This window comes from Terrapene carolina, unplaced genomic scaffold, assembly GCF_002925995.2.
Source record: "Terrapene carolina triunguis isolate 2854851 unplaced genomic scaffold, T_m_triunguis-2.0 Scaffold231, whole genome shotgun sequence".
Lineage (NCBI taxonomy): Eukaryota > Metazoa > Chordata > Testudines > Emydidae > Terrapene > Terrapene triunguis.
Genome location: NW_020664582.1, coordinates 2,219,021 through 2,236,094, shown reverse-complemented (window position 1 = coordinate 2,236,094; position 17,074 = coordinate 2,219,021). Strand labels below are relative to the sequence as shown.

At 46.2% G+C, this 17,074-nt stretch overlaps 1 protein-coding gene across 1 annotated transcript in view; it reads left to right on the top strand.

The window, feature by feature from the left end:
- CUX1 (cut like homeobox 1) overlaps positions 1-17,074 on the top strand; it is a 373,050-nt gene that overhangs the window by 327,249 nt on the left and 28,727 nt on the right. The gene's annotated exons all lie outside the window — the stretch shown is intronic.

Sequence of the window (17,074 nt, the reverse complement as noted above, 5' to 3'; positions counted from 1 at the left end):
TCACCAGCGTCTAGCCGTCGCGGGTCCGCCCACCAGAGCGATCACGGAGCAGCTGTTACCGACGGTACTGGTCCTCCACATCAGGATCGCGGTCCTGTGGTTGGCATTGCTCCCAGCGCTGCCGCTCCTCCCGGTCCAGGAACAGCGGCAGGTTGTATGTCAGCCTGGCCTCCCTTCGTAGTCGTCCATCAATGGGCCAGGCCAAACAGGTGGTTCTGCTGGTGCCACAGCAGGTGCAGTGGCACCGTGGCCGGCCCAATGGTACCAGTGGGCACCGTGGCCCCCAACGCAGCCCCCGGTGGCTGGAGCCTCAGAAGCACCACCACAGCAGACTCCCCCTCAGGCCACCCACCCACCCAAAATACGAGACCACTTATAAGAAGTCGCGGGACTATAAGAGGCACCCACAAAGGCAGTCTCGGCCTGCCCCCCAGCCTGGGTCCTCCAAGGGCAAGCAAGCAAGCAGGGAAAAGGCGGTTTTGATGGGACACCCGGGGGCACCCTGCCAGTTCTCATCAGAGATCCACCCTCAATAAAGCTTACCTTCTCCAATCGGTTGTGTGCTTTTCTCCAGGAGTGGTCGTGGCTCATCTCGGACCGATGGGTCCTCAACACCATCTCCCGGGGCTACACCCTCCAGTTTACTTCCTCCCCGCCCAACCACCCCTCGCCCGTCCCTCCTGGGGGACTCCTCGCATGAGGCTCTGCTCGAGCAGAAGGTGGGGGCAGCTCTTGGGCCTAGGAGCAGTGGAAGCAGTACCGGGGGAGTTCAAAGGCAAGGGGTACTACTCCCGCTATTTTCTTATCCCGAAGGCCAAAGGGGGGCTCAGGCCCATCTTGGACCTGCGAGGCCTGAACCAGTACGTGGTGAAGCTCAAGTTCCACATGGTCTTCCTGGCCTCCATCATCCCCTCCCTGGATCTGCAGGACACGTACTTCCACATTCATATATTCGAGGGGCACAGATGCTTCCTCTGTTTCACGGTGGGGCAGGAACACTACCAATTTACGGTCCTCCCATTTGGCCTGTCCACTGCCCCCAGGGTATTCATGGAATGTATGTCAGTGGTGGCGACCTACCTCAGGTTCCGGGGGGTCCAGATCTTCCCCTATCTGGATGATTGGTCAAGGGCAGCTCCCGGTCACAGGTGCGGGATCACGTGGCGCTCCTTCTGTCCACGTGCACCACTTTGGGCCTGTTGGTAAACAACACCAAGTCCACGTTAGTCCTGGTACAACGCATAGCGTTTATCGGGGCGGTCTTGGACGCCTCGTCCTCCCTCCCACCAGACAGGTTTGAGACCCTGAAGAGGCTCATTGACACGGTCACAAGGTTTCCGGTGACAATAGCCAGAGCATGCCTCCAGCTCTTGGGTCACATGTCGGCGAGCACATGTGTGGTCCGTCACGCCAGACTCAGGATGAGGCCCCTCCAGCTCTGGTTGGCCTCGGAGTTCTCCCAGGCCAGGGACAGGATGGACAAAGTCCTCACAGTGCCCGAGCCAGTGATCACCTCCCTACGGTGGTGGTCCTCCCTGAGAAACATGCTCCAAGGGGTCCCATTCAGGGGCAGGGCCCCGTCGCTGGAACTGGTGTCCGACGCGGCGGACCTGGGATGGGGGGCCCATGTGGGGAACGTTCAGACCCAAGGTATGTGGTCGGCTCAGGATCTGACCCTCCACATAAACGTCAAGGAGCTCAGGGCGGTAGGGCTGGCGTGCATGGCCTTCCACTCGCACCTGGAGGGCCGGGTGGCCAGGGTCCTCGCGGACAACACGGCCTCGATGTTCTACATCAACAGGCAAGGCAGGACCCGATCCTCTGCTGCGAAGCTCTCAGGCTGTGGGACTTTTGTATAGCCTACAACATCTGCCTACAGGCCTTCCATCTGCCAGGCACCCAGAACATGTGGGCAGATCTCTTGAGCAGGGACTTCTCCTCTCAGCACGAGTGGTCTCTTCACCCAGAGGTGGTGCACAGACTTTTCCAAGTGTGAGGAACTCCCCAGGTGGACCTGTTCGTGACTCGACAGAACCATCACTGTCCCCGGTTCTGCTCCGGGGAGGGGGGAGCGCTCTCTCCGATGCCTTCCTCCTGTCCGGGTCAAGCCAATTTCTCTATGCCTTTCCCCCGTTCCCGCTGATCAGCAAGGTCCTGGAAAAGATAAAGATGGACAAGGCCCGAGTCCTTCTGATTGCCTTCTGATCGCCCGCCCGGACCTGCTTGACCAGGGCCGCCTCCACCCCAACCTAGCAGCACTCCACCTCACGGCATGGCTGCACAATGCTTAGGTAGGGAGGAAAGGACGTGCTCGGAAGGGGTTCAGCTTGTCCTCCTAGAAAGCAGGCGGCCCTCCACATACCGAGCCTACCTGGCAAAGTGGTCTGGGTTTTCCAGATGAGCGGATGAGCGAGGCATTTCCCTGGTGGCCGCCCCGATCCAGCTTATTCTGGACTACCTCCTTCACCTTAGAGCCCAGGGCCTGGTGCCCTTGTCAGTCACGGTGCACCTGGCGGCCATATTGGCCCTCCATCCGCCGGTGCAGGGCCACACGGTATTCTCCCATGCTATGACTGGCCGATTCCTTAAGGGGTTGGATCGTCTCTTCCCATATGTTAGGCCCCCAGCCCTGCAGTGGGACCTAAACCTGGTGTTGGCCCGTCTCATGGGGCCCCCATTTGAGCTGCTAGCCACGTGCTCCTGGTCACACCTCTCGTGGAAGGTAGCCTTCCTGGTTGCAATCACGTTGGCTAGGCGGGTCTCAGAATTTAGGGCCCTGACCTCCAAGCCCCGTACACGGTGTTTCATAAAGATAAGGTCCAGCTCCGCCCACACCCTTCGTTCCTCCCGAAGGTGGTCTCCGCCTATCACATGGGTCAGGACATTTTTCTGCCGGTCCTCTGCCCCAAACCCCATGCATCCAGTGAGGAATGCCGCCTCCACACGCTGGACATGAGAAGGGCTCTGGCTTTTTACCTGGAGTGGACTAAGCTGTTCAGAAAGTCCTTGCAACTGTTCATCGCCTCGGCCGAGCGCATGAAAGGTCGGCCGATCTCCACTCAGCGGCTCTCCAACCGGATCACCTCGTGCATCCGTACCTGTTATGACCTGGCGGGAATCGCTCTGCCACCAATTGTGAAGGCACACTCGACTAGGGTGCAGGCCTCGTCGGCTGCCTTTTGGGCCCATGTCCTCATTCAGGACATTTGTAGGGCTGCCACGTGGTCTTCAGTTCACACGTTCACCTCGCATTATGCGATTGTCTCTCAGACCAGGGATGACGCCAGGTTTGGCAGGGCCGTTCTCTGTCCTGAGGGTTTGTGAACTCCTTCCCACCTCCAACAGATATCGCTTGGACTCACCTATTGTGGAATACACATGAGCAATCACTCGAAGAAGAAAAGACAGTTACCTTTTCCGTAGCTGGTGTTCTTCGAGATGTGTTGCTCATGTCTATTCCACATCCCACCCTCCTTCCCCTCTGTCAGAGTTGTCTGGCAAGAAGGAACTGGGGGGGTGTTCCCCTACAGGTACTGCTAGGGGAAAAACTTCCAGCACCGGTGCACGTGGCGAGCACACACACCTATTAGACATGAGCAACACATCTCGAAGAACACCAGTTATGGAAAAGGTAACTGTCTTTTCTTTACTACACAGTGTCTCTGATATCAGCAAAAACAACAAGGAGTCCTTGTGGCACCTTAGAGACTAACACATTTATTTGGGCATAAGCTTTCGTGGGCTAGAACCCACTTCATCGGATGCATGGAGTGAAAATTACAGTAAGCAGGTATAATATACAGCACATGAGAAGATGGGAGTTGCATTACCAAGTGGGGCATCAGTGCAAATGAGGCCAATTCAATTAGGGTGGATGTGGCCCATTCCCAACAGTTGACAAGAAGGGATGAATATCAACAGAGGGAAATAATTTTATCCCTGTTGATACTCTCACCTTCTTGTCAGCTGTTGGGAATGGGCCACATCCACCCTAATTGAATTGGCCTCGTTAGCACTGACCCCCCACTTGGTAAGGCAACTCCCATCTTTTCATGTGCTGTATATTTATACCTGCTTACTGTAATTTTCACTCCATGCATCCGATGAAGTGGGTTCTAGCCCACGAAAGCTTTTGCCCCAATAAATTTGGTTAGTCTCTGAGGTGCCACAAGGACTCCTCGTTGTTTTTGCTGACACAGACTAACATGGCTACCCCTCTGAAATCTGATATCAGCGTTTCCCCTTAGAGTTGGAAAAGGAAACAACCAGTAACTGTGGAATCTGTAGGTAAATGTTGACTTTTTAATGACAGCCACTGAGTGTTGCAGATGTGAGCCCCTCTCAAATGTTTATGAAATCTCCTTCCTGGACTGTCAGTGCTGCAGTACTTCAATGCCAATGTAGATCAATGTGTGTGTTTGTTTTTAAATCTTTTGAACTCAACATACATTAGACCAGTTTTTCAGCATAAATAAGCATAGATCTATTTAAGTCAGTGGAGCTGTGCTAATTGTGTAAATTTGGCTCCCTGTCGTGTTGGTTCCTTTCCGTTACATAAGCATTAGAGTGCTGTGCACGGAGTATGTATAATGTAAGCTATTGTCATAATGAATTTTGGTAGCTTACTTGATTAGTTGCCTCTAATTTTGCAACAACTACCTTGGAGATATTTCAAAACCATTGACAAGAAACTGGCTGTAAGAGAGACTATATAAAGGACGTTAATTTATTGTAATGTGTGTTATTTAGCCAAGATAAAAAGTTATTTCCTTCCTATAATCCTGCTAATCTAGATGGGTGTGATCATCTTTTCTAGCTAGTCAAACAGGCAGGTGCTACTGAATATCAGATCAGATCACCAGCCAGGATTCTTTTTTCTCTTGCCCCCAGTTTGCATTGTTTTTATTAACAGTGCAAGTGACCTTTTAACTTTCATTTCCAGTATAGTAAAAATGAAAAAATAACTAATGATTTAGTGCAAGTTGGACAGGAAGGACAGAAGCTGTCGTAAATGTACCTTGAACTTTTCAGACAAAAGGCAATGGGACAGCTGGTCTCAGATGCCGCAAAGCAGCCTCTTGTTCCAGTGAACAATGACAGGGACATCAACATTGTCATATTCCACCTTTCTGACCTGATATTGGTGTGAGAGGCAGACAGGGAAGAGCATCTGTGAGCTCTCCGCATTTCTTTGCTTTTGTGCATAGACCTGATAATTGTCCTCAATAGGATATTCTCTCATTCTGAGACTAAGACTTGAAATACCTGGCCCATTCTCCCACTTTAAAGTTCTAGAGACCTAGTAATGTACATAGGAAAGCCATTCCATCTTAAAATAGTCATGGACCTCTGTCTTTTCTGATCCAAGTGATTAAGAAAATTCATCCTCTTCTAGCGGCTCTCTGAAATAAAAGGAAATAGAGGCAATAATTTACTCCTTCCAGATTGGTCCTTTTATTCACTTAGACTAGAATGAATTTGCTTACTCATCTGCGGCAGAAGAATCAGACGTCCCTGGTTTGAAGACGAGAGGTCTTTCCTTGGTGCATAAATATGTCAGCAGATGTTACCATTGGCTGTCTCTGGGCTCCTTTCTCCCTTCCCCCCTCTCCCCAACACACACACAATTTTTATGGATTCCAGTGGGAAAGGCATGAAGTGTGTCAAATGCTAGCTGATTCCAGAGTTCTTTGAGTGTTGCCCTAATCAGTTTTCTCTTTTGGGGTGCACCTGTGCACTGAACCAGAATCCTTTGGAAAGTTTTATGCTATATTCTGAATGTCTGCAGAGACACCAGTGCACTTCAGCCGGGAGACTTCTAATGGTCACAGCTGTGGCTACAGATTGGGCAGATGTGCCCGAGCATTACAGGAAGCTTTTAGAGAATTGCTTTTCACAACTTTCTGATCCTCCGCTGCTATCTTTTTTGCCCCCTTTTTAAACTCCTGAAGAAGGTGAGATACCCTAGGAATGGTCTTGTGCCAGGTACCGATGTAATAAATAACCACAGCTTGATTGCTGCTCATCTGTAAAGTGACTGACTAATCTGACTTCCAGGCTAGCTCTATCTTCTGGGCATCTTTGTCGCCTAGGGTGGTGATCTGAGAGCTGACTGCCCATGCCTCCTTCAGACACTATTAAAGAAGAAGAGTTTGGATGTTCGAACTTTTCACTGCTCAAGACAAGGTTCAGTTTGTCTGACACCTTGACCAGTCATTCGTGCAGAGTTGCTGTATTGGTTAATGAAGGCCGAGAGGCATGGCTGAGTACTTTATGGAAGATACCAGCCTTCATCTCACCAAGTCTATGGAAAGCAGAGTGATATTTGGCCCCTCCTCAAAGAATTGATTATTTTTTCAAAGTCAAATATCTCTACAGTCCTGATGAGACCATTTTGGCAGGAATGATGATGATGCTTCTGCTATATCCTCTTCTATGGGAGGATACAAGTTGTTTTGGATTCTGACCTCTACAACCTCTTCAACAGGAATGTCCTTTACTAATGGAATAATTTAAAACGTCAATGAGGCAGGTACTAACAGGTGCTTTGATAGGCACAAAAGACTGATCTCACTGGAGCTGATGCAAGGCAGAAAAAGGAGACTACAGCATTATCAGCACCCCAATCGTGTCTCTAAGACTGCTGACCCAGACACTGAACTTCCTGCACCAAATAGTTACCTCTCAGATGTAGGTGCATCCATGATCTCTGTATCTTTTAGAAGAGGAGCGGGGCTCTGGGGGATGAGGGTGCCATCTCTCCCTTTCTTTCTTCCATTTGCTGAATGCTGAGAGAACTTTCCAGACCTCCCCAAAATGCATTGATGTACCCCAGCTCAACAAAGAGCCTGAAACTTAGAGCTATGACTCCTAATTCTTGTGGAGCCCAGCAGTGAATTTCAGATGGGGGGACATCTATTGGGTCAAGTGCCCTTCACCAAAGCATCTGAGGTGTTGGTTAGGGAGGTCAGACATCAATATCTTGCCTCCACAAAAAGAGCAATATGTAAATGTGATTTTCTTTCCGGGCTCTACCATGGCAGCAGGAGATTAATCTTGTTGGGTTGCAAAGGCAGGTCTTGGGACAGATATTCCAAAAGAGATTAGAATTTACTTCCCTATGTAGAAAAATACACATTTCAACTTCACTGCTTCTAAATAACTATTCACAACAAATCAGTCCTAACTAGGGGGAGAGAAAAAAGAAAAGATGATCAATAAGCTAAGAAAGTTGAGGTACCAGAAGGTGTCCTGACTGCTGCTTCAGTGCCTGGGTTCCATCCCTGGCTCTGTCACAGACTAGCTTTGACCTTGTGTAAATCACAGACTCCATGTCTCAGTTTCTCCATCCTTCAAATTGGGATAGTTCTGACCTATCAAAGAGGGGCATTGCAAGTCGTAATCGCTGTAAAAACATCTCCCTTCCAGTCAATAAAGTAATCTTAGAACCTCCAAGCCATCTATGTTTCAATGCACTTCCATTCTGCCTGTCCACTTCTAAGAGGATAAAGAGAGTTTTTTGTTGTTGTTTTTTTTAAGTCTCTTCTAGCTTGCCAAATCACTGCTGTTCTTGTTTTCTGCAGAGTTATCTAAATCCAGGGTGTCCAGGACATTTAGAAAACAAGCTATCAACTAGTGGAATCATAAAGCTTGCCTCTCATTTGTCAGGCCATATAATCTCGAACTAAATTGCTGTTGCATCTCAGTTTCCTCCATCTGTGAAAACACATGCTGCACATGATTTGTCAAGCGAGTCCAATCACTAGGATTATTTCCATGACTTGAAGTTCTTATCACTCTGAGAACTGTCAGGGCTTCTTTATTATGAACATGCTTCTGATGTGTGTACATCTGCTGGACTCTTAACTGTCATGGTTGAAGTGCCATCCAAGGCTCAGGCTGTCAGTATTTTTTTTCTTGATAGTAAAGACAAGAATTTTAACCTTCAGTGTAAGGAGGAAAACTGTTCAAGTCTAAAACTGACGATACTCTCACAAATGAAAAGGATGGGCAAATAATTCAGTGCAAGTTGCTATCAAACTTAGCCAGAACATTCATGATTGGTCTAAACCTATTACAATCAACCTTTTTGTACCATCTTTGTTCTCTTCCTTTGGATGCCAATGTGGTCAGCCCTAATCTTTTCAAGTGGACAGCAAAACCCTTTTAAGACCCACGGGCCTGCAGATGCCTTCACCTATGATGCTGTCCATCAGACAGTAGTTTGGATGAATCACTAAAGATCACTCAGCGTTAGCCTTTTCCTTTTCAGTACTCTCTGGTCAGGAGATGCCTTTATTCACTCCACTCTGCCAGGTCAGCCCTTCTGGGCATTACATGATCCTTTTCAATAATCCCTGTCATAAGAGTAGTCTTCCTAAATGATCCAGTCCTTACAAGAGACTTGCTCCAACTCCCATTGTTCTCAATAGAAGTTGGATCAGTCCATAAGTTGAGTAATTCAGAAATGCTTCTAAGATCTCATACCAAAGAAATCAAGGGGACAGAGGCTTTTGTTCATTATGATTTGACACCTTTCCTTTCCTAAATCAGGAAGATTCTTTGTGCCCTCAATTTCTGGGAGGCATATTTGCACATGGCCACTTGTCCGTTAGTTATTTTCTTTTTCAAATGCTGGATTCCAATTTTTAATTGTGTGTGTTTCATGAAGGCTTTTCCCTCAGCCTTTTGTGTTTTCACTAAGCTCCTAACAGTAATGGCTTCTGACCTTTTATCCTCATGCAAGCTGTTTGATTATGTAAGCGGGGTTTTCCATCACTAACTTCTATGACCCAGTTCTCCAATTGGGCCATCTTCTCCACCACCTGAAACATGCTCACCAAGCCTGAGCATTCCCCAACTAGCTCTTTTTTCAAGCACGCTAGGGAAAAGGATTGACATTTGACACGCATGCCAGTTCTCATCTGACTGAAGTGTGTCATTTAAATTGCTTCATGACCTCCAGGGACTCTTGTAAACATCACCCCATAGGCAATTACCCAATTGAAAAATTCATTTACCAGATGGGAGTCCCAATTTAGCTCTTATTTCTGTGACAGTGGTGGTTTTGCTAAAATCCAGGTGACAAGATTCAGGTTTAATAGAACGAAAGACATACATGGAGGATAGTGTTTATAGCCCAGTTAGAATCAATAGTGGCAATATATCTCAACTACAACTGAGCTCACCTTAAACTAGTTATCTTGCAAGGGTTTAGGGCTCAATTCTAATCTCACACATGGGCATGCATCACTCAGCAGCCTGGGAATCTTGCTGTGCTTGTGCCAGCTTGTATAGAAACGCCTGTTTCAGGATACACAATGCTGAGCGCCCATATGCCTGAGAGGATATTCTTTGCCAGGCTCATATTCCTGTCAGCCTTCTCAGGCAACAAAGGATGTTAAAGATGGTTTTGTCTTTACTGCGGTGGATCAGAACTCCAGCATTGTACAAATGTCAAACCCCAGCCCCTGGCTGGCGTACTAGTTAGAGGAATCCCAGTGCCACCCATGACAGAAAGTCAGACAAATTAAATTACCTCCCCACCTCCCTGCTGGCGTAGAATTCCAACACAGTGCTGTTGGAATTAGAAAAGATAAGCAAACAGGATTTGTCTTGGCAATGGTACCCACTGGCTTATCTCATGAATGCTGCCAGTATTGTGAACAGTTTAGGTAGGGGTCCTTGTTGCTCCTCAGTTTTCATTTTATTTACACAGCAGAATGGCTTAAATCAAATGAGAAAAGAAGCATATAGTAAGATCATTCTGTTGCAGTTATGCAAGATGTCGGTCTTTGAGAACTTTAATGTGATTTCTAGCTCTTCTAGTAAAATCTTGCAGTGATACATTCAAAACTGTTTTGTTGAAATTACTAGATTTAGACAGAGGCTCAAATGTTACCTTTAGAGATGGGCATAACCAGCAAAATTCTTATTAGGATTTCATACACACCAACTCTCAGGACCCTTGAAAACTGCAGAATTTGTTTCAGCCAGTCTCTTGATAGTTTTTCTTTCAAAGCCATTGTGTAAATTTGTATATCTTTTTTTAAAGTAAGTATGGCACAATCAACAAGTCAGAAGAAAATTGAAGGCTTTGAGCCAGAATTTTCCCCAACCCCTCACAGCCATTGTAATGGTGCAAATGGAGTGTAAGGCTGGTGGATCTGGAAATCAAAGGTACAGACTTTCAGCCTCACCCAATCAGTCTAGAATCTGATGATATGCTTCCATCTCAAGCCAGCTTCTCATAAACAATAACAGCTCCAAATCTCTCTATCTGTTGCCTCTTTGGATACTCCCAGGAAAGTACAAGATTTTTCAGTAATATTCTGTTTCCAATTGCACAATATTTTATCCTTGTCAGGCTGAGATGACAGGTAAAAGGACCATTCTTGCTCCAGACAGCACTAACATACAGAGTGACAGGTTTCCAGAGGTGTTGATACTTTGTTCATGGTGCTGGTTGAGTTCATAAGATTGTCCGGGTGTTTCAGTTCATCACCACGCTTGACAAAGTGCTGGAAGCACTGAGAGCCCTAGTAATTCAGACTGAGTTGTACCTGTCAAGTATGCTAGAGGCCATCAAGTTTGAGAATGAATAGTACAGTTGAGAATTCTAGTTTTCCCAGGACTTTAGCTTTTTTGTGCCATTATCTCTTGCAGTATGTTCACTGGAAGTTGAACAGTCAATGAAAGCTCACTTACCTTAAACTGCTTCAATGCATATGAAAGTCTGAAGGGTTACAGTGAGTTCTATTAAATGTGGCAACATACTGAAAAAAACCCACTGATATTCTTTTGTTCTAGCTGAAAGCTTAAGACGTAGGCATTCTAACCCACTAATGCAGGTTATTCTATGTACTGGGTGAAGTTAAAGATGATCTGCATAGAAGCAAAAAGGGGGGTTGTGCCCCTTTTTTATTTTTAGTGATGATAATCAGAGCCTGAAAAGAGGCATATCAAGAGGAAGGGTGGATTGTTCTAATTTTCGTTGTCTTTTACATTAGAAACTCAAGCTGTGTCTACTCTGTTTTCCTGGAAGACACTCTGTGGATGACTGGAGAATCAGTAGAATTATGACATGGCCAGTACCAAGGAGTGAAACCTGAGCAATTGAGAGAACCAATTTTACTCCATTTAAAATTCAGCCAGTTGAGGGCGGGCATGGGTACTTTTCTTATTAAAAAACAAACTAACAATTTAACTCAAGCACCTGAAGATTTAGAAGGAAAGTTCCAATAAGGATTGAGAGAGCTTCCATTCCAGTCCTCTGGTCTGCCTAAGAACATGGAAGTCAAAAATTCAGTATTCTTGAGGTTTCTAAGGTTTGGAAAAAAGCAGAGGGAAAAAATATCTTTCGGGGCTCTTTTGTACATCAAAAAATCCCACTACCCCAAAAAATAAGACCCCAAATTAATGTTTCCTTTGCATGTAAACTTTGAGGCATGTATTTGTATATACTGACAGGTGTCCACTGAGCCACTGGAAAATGAATGAATGAAAAGGCTGTTTTGAATTTCTTCTACTTGGGCAGGCAATGTTTCCTTGTGATCAGAGCTGGAAAGTGGGAGTTAGGAGATCTGGCTTCTGTTTCCAGTTCTGCTGCTGATTCACTGTGTTACACTGGGCACTGTTGTGCCTCAGTTTTCCCATCCGTAAAATGGCGATAATGATACTGACCCACCTTGGTAAAACACTTTGAGATCCCCAGATAAAAGATGCTGTACAAGTGCAAAATAATCTTGATTGATTTCTCATCCCTCTCACTCTGATGCTTTTATACTGCCGCTGAATGTGTCCAAGTAAAGATTCCTCCAATGTATTAAACTAATTTAGTTCTTGAGTATGAATTAACAGTTGGCAAATCCAAGGTTCAACTGGCACCTAGACATTTAGCTGGTTATCTGACCCATCCCCATTTGACCCCTGTCTCTGAGCCCTCCATGACCATCTCCCTTCATTCCATGACAAGCTTAGCAAAACTTTGTAGTCCCTTTCTGACACTTTTCCCCAACAGGCTACAAGCGCACAGTACCAAGTGAAACCTCTAGCAAACTTCCAGATCTCTGGGCTCCTCCTCCCTCTACCACCCTCTCTAGCCAGTGCTATAATCGGTTGCTTTATGAGTGCTACATTTCCCCGTGCACAGGATTAAGATTAAAGGAAACATTTCCCTTTCCCTGGACTTGCCATCCTCTACATGCCAATCTTGCAAGGTGCAGAGCGCTTTCCACCTGCACTCATACCAATGGGGCCAGTCTTGCTCCTGCCAGGGTTAGTGGCTGGTTTGCCACTGACATCTGTGGGCACAGGATTGGGGCCAGTGGACATTAACTGATGCTGAGCATACTGCAGAATTGGGCCCTAATTTTTTTTTAGGGAAGAGGCTTTGTTATTTCCAAATATTTTGTATCTGGAAATATTCCTTTGACTATAGTGAATTCACGGGTTCTCCCAAGTGCAAACATTTGGAAGAACATAGAGTAACCCTCTACATTTCTTAAGAAACAGCACCCTCTAGGAGTACTGTAGTTCTATTACAACTGTACAGCTACTGCTGTTTGCTGATCATTTATACTGTATCTTTATATATGAGTTCTCAGCCCCAGCCCTCCTGCCCCAAAATTGTGAAGTGTTGTGTAATGGATTTTGAACATAGATGCAGCAAAAATAAATAACTGGATTGTGCCTGCCATATATATCTCTTTTTCCCTGTAAACATGCTCTGACCTTATGCCGCTACCTGCTGTGTAAGTAGTGTTTGAGACGGTCAATAAGAAGAGTTGGCATTAATATAGCACCTTGTGTTAAATGATCTCTCTGATTCACAAACCATTCCTCCTCACAATACCTCTGTAAGGTCGGGAAAGCACTGCTGGCATTTCACAAATGGGGAATGCAGTCACCCAGAAAAGGAAAGGGACCCCAAGCCCAAAGAAGTGAGTTAGTTTCAGATCTGAGGCTAGGAGCCAGGTCTCCTGGTTCCCAGTGCTGCGCTCTAATCTTTTGCCCTCTTTGTCTAGGCTGATCAATTATTTTTGAATTGCAGGTTTAAAAAAACAACAACCCCGGCCATGATGATTGGTAAACAGTAGGAGTGCAGGCAATTCTGCAATTTTGGATCACAGGGCGTTGTGGGAATAGTGTGGCACTAGCAACTTTGAACTTTCATAAGTTGCAGATTCTAACAAGCTCAAAATCTCACTGTAAGACACAATCAAACCTGCCAGATTTCACCTGCTTTTATGTCAAAAGCACACACCCTGCATGGTTTCACAGGGAATCTACATCAGCCCAGACTCAAGCTAAAAGGTCACAAACCATAGCCAGACTTTCAGGGCTTAGTTTCAGGTTTGTAGTAAAGCTCCAAACCAGCAGAGGTTTGCATGTGATTTGGGCTTTTGCTGTAAACGCTTTGCATGACTCAAAACGACACTTGGATGACTTCAGAGAGGTGTTTAAGGACCTGTAAGAGTCTGCCCTGGCTTTCCAAGCACAGCTTCACATGGAATCTAAGCATCTCTTACTATCCAACTTTTGATAAATGAGCATTTTGCCTCCCAGCTGTTTGGAATTCAGACAACAGACAGTTACTCACCCTGTGCAGTTACTGAGATTCTTCGAGATGTGTGTCCCTGTGGGGGCTCCACTCCTGGTGTGTCCTGGTGTCCTGGTGCCGTTGATCAGAGATTTTCGGTAGCAGTGTCTATCTGGGTCACGCGCGCAGTGAGCATCTCGCAACGCCGTTGGTGCCTCATCTAACGCGCACAAGACCCGACGCCCTCAGTTCCTTCTCAACCATCCTCGGCCTGAGTCGGAGCTCTGTAGCGGTGTCAACGAGAACCTAGAAAAAATAATTAGGAATGGTTCGAACTAATTAGTGACATTTAAGTTTTAGTTCGTTAATAGTTTCTCATCTCCTTTTTCCTTTAAAAAAAAAAACCTAATTACTAGGTGCATCATCAGTGGGGGACTCTACCAGCTGTTAACTAAGTTTTTTCACCCACCTGAAAATTCATATCTGTGGGCTTGATCCTATAGTCTTCACTGAGGCTAGTGAAAGTTTTGCCTGTATGAAAACTGCAGGATTCAAATCTATATACTTTAGCAAAGCTTTTGATATGGTCTCCCACAGCATTCTTGCCAGCAAGTTTTAAAAAGTATGGATTCGATGAATGGACTATAAGGTGGATAGAAAACTGGCTAGATCGTCAGGCTCAATGAGTAGTGATCAACAGCTCGATATCTACTTGGCAGCCGGTATCAAGCGGAGTGCCCCAGGGGTCGGTCCTGGGGCCGGTTTTGTTCAACATCTTTATTAATGATCTGGATGATGGGATGCATTGCACCTTCAGCAAGTTCGCAGATGACACTAAGTTGGAGGGAGAGGTAGATATGCTGGAGGGTCGGGCTAGGGTCCAGATTGACCTAGACAAATTGGAGGATTGGGCCAAAAGAAATCTGATGAGGTTCAGCAAGGACAAGTGCAGAGTCCTGCACTTAGGACTGAAGAATCCCATGCACTGCTACAGGCTGGGAACCAACTGGCTAGGCAGCAGTTCTGCAGAAAAGGACCTGGGGATTACAGTGGATGAGAAGCTGGATATGAGTCAGCAGTGTGCCCTTGTTGCCAAGAAGGCTAACAGCATATTGGGCTGCATTAGTAGGAGCGTTACCAGCAGACCGAGGGAAGTGATTATTCCCCTCTATTCGGCACTGGTGAGGCTACATCTGGAGTACTGCATCCAGTTTTGGGCCCCCCACTACAGAAAGGATGTGGACAAATTGGAGAGAGTCCAGCAGAGGGCAACGAAAATTATCAGGGGGCTGGGGCACATGACTTACGAGGAGAGGCTGAGGGACCTGGGCTTGTTTAGTCTGCAGAAGAGAAGGGTGAGGGGGGATTTGATAGCAGTCTTCAACTACCTGAAGGGGCGTTCCAAAGAGGATGGAGCACAGCTGTTCTCAGTGGTGGCAGATGACAGAACAAGGAGCAATGGTCTCAAGTTGCAGCGGGGAAGGTCTAGTTGGATATTAGGAAACACTATTTCACTAGGAGGGTGGTGAAGCACTGGAATGGGTTACCTAGGGAGGTGGTGGAATCTCCATCCTTAGAGGTTTTTAAGGCCCGGCTTGACAAAGCTCTGGCTGGGATGATTTAGTTGGTGTTGGTCCTGCTTTGAATAGGGGGTTGGACTAGATGACCTGCTGAGGGCTCTTCCAATCCTAATCTTCTATGATTCTATACCTCTAGTATATTATTTTTTACTAAGCTTAAACAGATGGAGAGCTGGATTTTCCTAATACTAAAAGATACAGATGGAGTCCATAACTGGTAGGTACATGATCATATTGAAAGAGAAATTCATTTGTAGCATAGCAGGCCCTAATTCTTTCTTAGTAAGTTCAAGACACATTGGTTTAATGGTATTCTGTGTGTATAGAGATGTGTATAGCTGTGACATTAGTGATGAACGGGGACTTTCATTCTAAGTTCCTAGTTTCAGTCATCTAGAGATTGTTTCTTGCATAGAAAAATGCTTGTCATGTTTTAAGGTGTGATTTTATTCAGAAAAGTTATTTTAAAATTGGCACGTGCTTACCTATTGACTCACACAAGGCCAGTAAGTAAATCAGTCAAATCTGCTTGGTCAACAATAGGGACAAAAATAAGCTTTTACTGCTGCTTATTCCTGGCAGCCCTGCAGAGCCAGCCCAGCTCAGAAAGGGGGATCTTCTTGTGCATCAGCAGAATTGGTTGGCAAGTTCCAATTGGTGACACATGTGGAAACCCCCGTAGACAGTGTTGTTTTCCAGGCCTGACACAGGGCAACCATTTAACCTGCAGCTCCTTTAACTGGTTACAGTCAATAAGAAAGAACGTAGCCTGATTCTCAGATCCCTGGCTAAGTTTTATTGTTACTTGTGAACTGAGCGCATTCGATCTGGAAACACTGAGCGATCAAAAACGTGAAGCCCCACTCTGCCATTTTCACAGCCTCACTTTCAGAACTGCGTGTGGGTGCTTTTGTTCCTTTTGCTCAGGAATCTCAAAAACATTTTCATCTTAGAAGCGTAATAAGGATGGGTCTGAACCAGAACACCACATCCAAACTCTCCTGAACTATGCGGAAGTTCTGATCTGGATCCATGCATTATAGCGCAGGAGCCTCTCTACTCAGCCTAAATTAAGCCCTTCGTGTGTTTTGCCAGTGGAATAAGCTACTTGAGCAATGCTGACAGTACTGAGCACATGCAGGAAGTTATTTTTTCACTGATATTGAGTTCCAGAGCCCCAGATATAAAGCACAAGCCCGGGTTTTTGCAAATGGGATCTTGTGCAGCTCTTAGGCTAAATGGCTTTTATAGCTCTTGCCATTCATAACTGAACTCAGATGGCCACTGTGCAAGACTAAAACACGGCCACGTTGCCCCAGTTCATTGTGCCCAGCATGTGGTTGTGGTTGGGCTTGTAGCATTGGGCACCGGTGAAGACAGCTGTTCAGCAGCACTGTTATCAATCATTCACACTGCACTGGCACCCCAAGGATCTGTATGGTGGGTTCCTCCCTCAGACGCCTGTAGAATCTAACAGGACGAGACAACAGGAATGCCACAGGGTTGTTAGTGCATCATTCAGTGTTCTGGGTCTCATGATGTAAAACCTTCCTTCTTCCCCACAGCATGTTCTGTTTTTTGAAATGAGAAAGGTGGAGGAGTGTGCTAGCCATTCAGAAAGCCACAGCACTTTCTGTACCATTCAGAAATAACCATGACAGAGAATCAATCAGGCAACACATGGGAGTAGAGAATCTGAAATCAGATCAATGAAATGAATGTACAGGGATGGTCAGCTCAGAGGAACAGATGATTCTATCTGCAGCAATCAGTCGAAAGCTGCGTGAGATGTGGTAAAGTATGGCCCCAGGATGAAAACTGGTACCTGAGGAGGCTCGTGACATCATGTTAGGCAGCTGAATTTGCATATTTCTTCTAGAGCAGCAGATGCTGCATGCATCAGACCAAAGGGGAAGCTGGGTGGGATGAAAAGGGAGTTAGGTCAAGGCCCTCC